This window comes from Ictidomys tridecemlineatus, chromosome 6, assembly GCF_052094955.1.
Source record: "Ictidomys tridecemlineatus isolate mIctTri1 chromosome 6, mIctTri1.hap1, whole genome shotgun sequence".
Lineage (NCBI taxonomy): Eukaryota > Metazoa > Chordata > Mammalia > Rodentia > Sciuridae > Ictidomys > Ictidomys tridecemlineatus.
This window is the reverse complement of record NC_135482.1, coordinates 98584255-98589380: the sequence shown is the minus strand read 5'-3', so window position 1 is coordinate 98589380 and position 5126 is coordinate 98584255.

Here is a 5126-nt window from a genome sequence, read left to right as displayed (position 1 = left end):
TTTTCCCTTTTTCTCAAAACTGTATCCTTGTTATTGAATTGGCATCAGGGATAAGGACCAAGCTTTCAGTAATACTTTCATTTTAAAAGACACTTGTGATTGCATTTCGTTTATGATAATCTCATGATAATCTCCCTTTAGGCTGGGCATGGTGGTACATGCCTGTGATCCCAGTGGCTTGGAGGTTGAGGCAGAAGAATGGCAAGTTTAAAGTCAACCTCAGCAATTTAGCGAAGCCCTAAGCAACTTAGCAAGACCTGTTTTATTTACTTATTTATTTATTTATTTATTTATTTGATTTTTCAATATTTATTTTTTAGTTTTTGGCGGACACAACATCTTTGTTTGTATGTGATGCTGAGGGTCGAACCCGGGCTGCACGCATGCCAGGAGAGCGGGCTACAGCTTGAGCCACATCCCCAGCCCTGCAAGACCTGTTTTTTTAAAAAAAGATAATCTCCCTTTATTAAAATTCAGTTGAGTAAAAATGTCATTTCAGATAAACTGATTAATTTTTTTTTAAAAAGTCAGTTGAGGACTAGGTTGTAGCTCAGTGGTAGATCGCTTGACTAGCATGCATGAAGCCCTGGGTTCGACTATCAGCACTAAAAAAAAAAAAATGTTAGTTGATTAATAAGCTTAATTTCAATAGCAACCTTAATAACTTTAATTACCCTTTTCATAACATATTCATGTTTCATGGATGAGGACATTTTTCAGGTCAATTTTTTTGCTTACCACAGTTTACAAGCAGACAAGAGAACAGAATTAGGGGAAATCATATAGAAAGTATTTTTGATTGTTTGCAGAGACATTTCTCCCAGTATTTTTGTGGACTGATAATAGAGCTATTTCCCTAGTTAACAAAGGCAGAGTGGACCTTCCACTGCAGGAATTTACAATGGCAAATGCCAAGCTTCGTTTTGCAAACATTTATGTGTGTGCTAAGCATTTTAAATAGATCTTTTTGCACTACTCTATTTTCATACTGTGAAAGACTTGAAGTAATTATGAGCTTTGGAGTTAGATCTGAACTTAAATTCAGATCTAATTCTACTACTTACTACTCCTATAAACCTTGAGTAAATTATTTAACCTTTCTGAGCTTTAATTTCCTTATCTACTAATTAAAGATTAGTAATTAGCAGAAAAGATTATTGAGGGGGTTGAATTCATCAGCATGATGGTGCATACCTATAATTCTACAGGTTTGGGAAGCCAAGGCAGGAGGATGGCAAGTTTAAGGCCAGCCTAGGCAATTTAGCAAAACCCTTTCCCCATATAAAATTAAAAGAGCTGAGGATGTAGTTCAGTGGTAAAGTACCCTGGTTTCCATTCTTAGTACTGCAAACAAAACACTAAACAAACAAACTAACTAACAACAAAACCCCAGGAACAAAAACATGTTTGAAGCCATAAGCAAAGACTACATAAAATATGAATTGTTTTTCCCTTTAGAATTCTCTGGGCTTAGCTCTCTTGGACTAGGGTGCATAATTCCAGAGGGCATAAATATAGTGCCTGTTGTCAACATGAATTTTTACTTAAATCCTGAAATAGCAGCCTAGAGAGTATGAAGTCTAACAAAGATAAATTTAGCACGTAAGAAAGGGAATATTCTTTTCATGTGATGGTAAGTTCATTGACTAAACTCATTAATGTATAAACTCATTAGATTATAAGTTAATAAGTTATAAGGTAAATTATAAGTGTGACATAAACTGAATAAAGCATAGTAGATTAATATGTGTTTGGTAATGATGAAAGTATCTTGGGTTACCAAAACATAATAATAATTGCTTGTACTGTGTGTTAAATATTATATGAATTATTGTGTAAGCCTCAAATTCATTTCTATCAATTACTAGGTATTATCTCATTTTAGTGTGTTGGGGATCAAACTTAGGGTCTTGTGTATGTGAAGCAAGCACTTTTACTACTGAGCTACATCTTTAGCCCTGAAATATCACTTTTCTATACCTATCTTTAAGGTTTTAATGTTCTCCATTGAAAACTGAAGGAGTTGTATAGTTTTAAAGTTCCTCTTTTGTTTTAAATATCTAAGAATCTAGAAATCTTCTTTTTTTTTTTTTTTTTTTTAGAGAGAGAGAGACAGAGAGAGAGAGAGAGAGAGAGAGAGAATTTTTAATATTTATTTTTTAGTTCTCGGCGGACACAACATCTTTGTTGGTATGTGGTGCTGAGGATCGAACCCGGGCCGCACGCATGCCAGGCATGGCGCGCTACCGCTTGAGCCACATCCCCAGCCCTAGAAATCTTCTTGACCTTCATTTCATTTTCTCCCAACTAGACCTCAAAGTGGTATAGAGAATAGTGATGAGGTGAGGTGGAATGGATGTGGTAGTTGACTTCTACAATTAGATGCTATGTGTTTTAAAGGTTATGATTTCCTTTTTTTTTCTCTACAGTATCCTATCCATATTTGCATAAAATGTGGTCACACATTCTTGATTAGTTGTAGACACACACTGTAATAATACTAACACATCCAGGTTAAGAACTATCAATTTTTTCACAATTTATTGCACAATGCTGGGTTTAGAGGAGAAGCATAAAGAATGTTATTCAATGTTCTTTGTTGTGAAAAAGTATATTAGCTTACTTTCTATTTGTTTTAATTGTGGCCAAATACTTGATTTCCTTTCAAATCTTGACACTTCCTTTAGGTAAGTTTGCTGGAGGGCTCACTTTCTCTCTCTTTTGTGGCACTGGGATTGAACTCAGAGGCCCTTTACCACTGAGGGCTTGGAGTTCTACAAAACAAATTGAATGCATTTCCTTTTCACCTGTTTAGGCTAATGACCTTTAGTGTTATGCAGAGTAAAGACTTTACCTAGCCTCCATTCATAAGAGGTATTTGGTTTGAAAAAGAATAGACTAATTCCAACAGAATCATTAAATAAAAATGAGAAAGTTGAGCAAAGATTAAAAAAAAAAGTCAGTTGAAGAGTCTCTAGGGAACACACATTGTTTTGCTTTGTTTAGTCGGAGATAACTCTTTAGTGCCTGCTCTTGAACTAATTTAGTCTATGAAAAACGACTTTCTTGTAGAGGACTTTCTATAACTTCAGTTTTCTGTTGAAACATTTCTCTTTTATGCATAAATGTTTGCCTTTTGTTTTTATTTTGGGGGATGGAAATTGCTTAGACTTATGATCATGGAAGACTGGTCTGTTTTGGAGAAAAATGAACTTGAAAAGAATTCTGTAAAACACAGGGCACACACTTTTATGTATAAGAATTGAACTATTGGCTCATAATCAATACAGGGCACTCACTAGGGAGTGCACACACACACACACACACACAAAATATTCAGAGGTAGAATCTAACTATATGCAACAGCAGTGACTCTGCTTTACTTCTAAAGCGGCTGAAATGTGAAATGGCCACATACTGTCTAGGCATACAAGTTCCATAGGTTATTGGGGGAAAAAAGTGCATGCATGCCCTTTGGCATCTGAATTCCTTATTCTGTGACTATATTACAGTCCTTCTTTGGACACTTTATAGTGATTAATTTAGCAATGAGAGCATGTGAGTAAATTTTTTTTTTTTTTTTTTTTTTTTTGCTGAAAGCTGTATAATCTGAAAATTGAACCTACAGATACTTTTTATTGGTGCTAAATTCAGCTTAGGTTCAACATATCCATTTGTAATTCTCTGCAAGAAAGCTTTAAACTTCTTTAACATGCCAAAAGTCTAGGTTTGAATTAAGTGACTAATGCTTTACTTAGTTTTTAACCACTAGTTCTTCTTGCCAAAATCTTTTCAATTCATCCTGAGCCAATGTCATTCATGGCCTGGCAACATACCTTTTCACCTCCTTACACCCCAGTTTTTGATTTTCCAGTCCTTTGGCTGCCCTCCTTTGGTTTCTTCCTTTACAAACTTACTTGTCTGACTGGTTCCTAGAAGCCTAGCAGAGATTTTACCTGATATAAATCTGACTACCACAAATTAAAAGTGGGAGACCACACACTCCTCTCTCAATGCAAATATAAATGGATCTAATTTATAAACAAAGAGAATGCTTCTATTTTTTCCTCCAAAACCAAATCATGCATGGGCTTTTAAGGAGAAAATGAAGTGTGAGTTGTCACAGAAAATGACTGGCTAGAGCAGAGGTTAGCAAAAGACTATGATAGCAGCATAAAAAGCATCAATCCTAGTTATTAGTCAACAGCGGGTGCCACCCCTTCTGTAAAGGTTAATGAGGACAGTTATCTTTGTTTTGTGCTCTGGTTCAATTCAAGCTTCTAAAACTGGTTAACATGAAATGAGTGCCCTATAAATATGTTTCATATTCAAAGGTTGAGAGAATAATTAAAAATTGACAAATTGATATCACAAACAAAATGACAAAGGCTCCCCCACAAAATGTTTCCTGTTTCCAAATACAACCCCATTGTTCTACATCTCTTTATACCCTGCCTTTTCCATTGCTTTTGCCGTTCTAATTCCTCTACATATATACTTAAATCTAAGAACACATATGCATACAAATATCCCTGAAATTGCTGACTTAAATGTTATTCAAAGCAAGTTGCTGCTTTTGAATGTTAACTCCTAAAGGGTTCACTGTTTCTGCGCAGCATTCTTTCCCGCCTTCTTGGAGTTGAGAGGGATTAAACAACATTCTCTTTTCCCTCAATCTTTTTCTTTCCTTCTTTTCCCTCAAGTTTTTCTTTTTTTATCTCTTTTCTCTGCTTTATATCTTTCCCCCAAACTATCGTTTTTCTAGGATCGTTGCTTGCTTTCTCCCACTCCAGTTAGTCCCTTTGATCCTTTCTTTCTATGCCTTATTCCCAGAAGCTCCAGAAAATACCTTCTTTTCCCCCTTTCACGTCACTTCCCTCCCTTCTCCATCTCCCTCTCCTCTCAGAGAGGTGAGTTCCCCACTAGAGGCCAGCACTTTCTCGATTTCTCCTCCCAACCAAGGAGCAGCATTCGGAGAGAAAGAAGGGGGGAAAAAAGAGGGGAAAGAGCGAGAGAGGAAAAAACCTCGGGGCCTAGAGCGCAGAGGCCCGGGAGCGGCGTCGTCATGGCAACGGGCGCCGGCAGGAAACGAGGGACGCGCGGGAGGGGGGCGGAGGGCGCCGAGG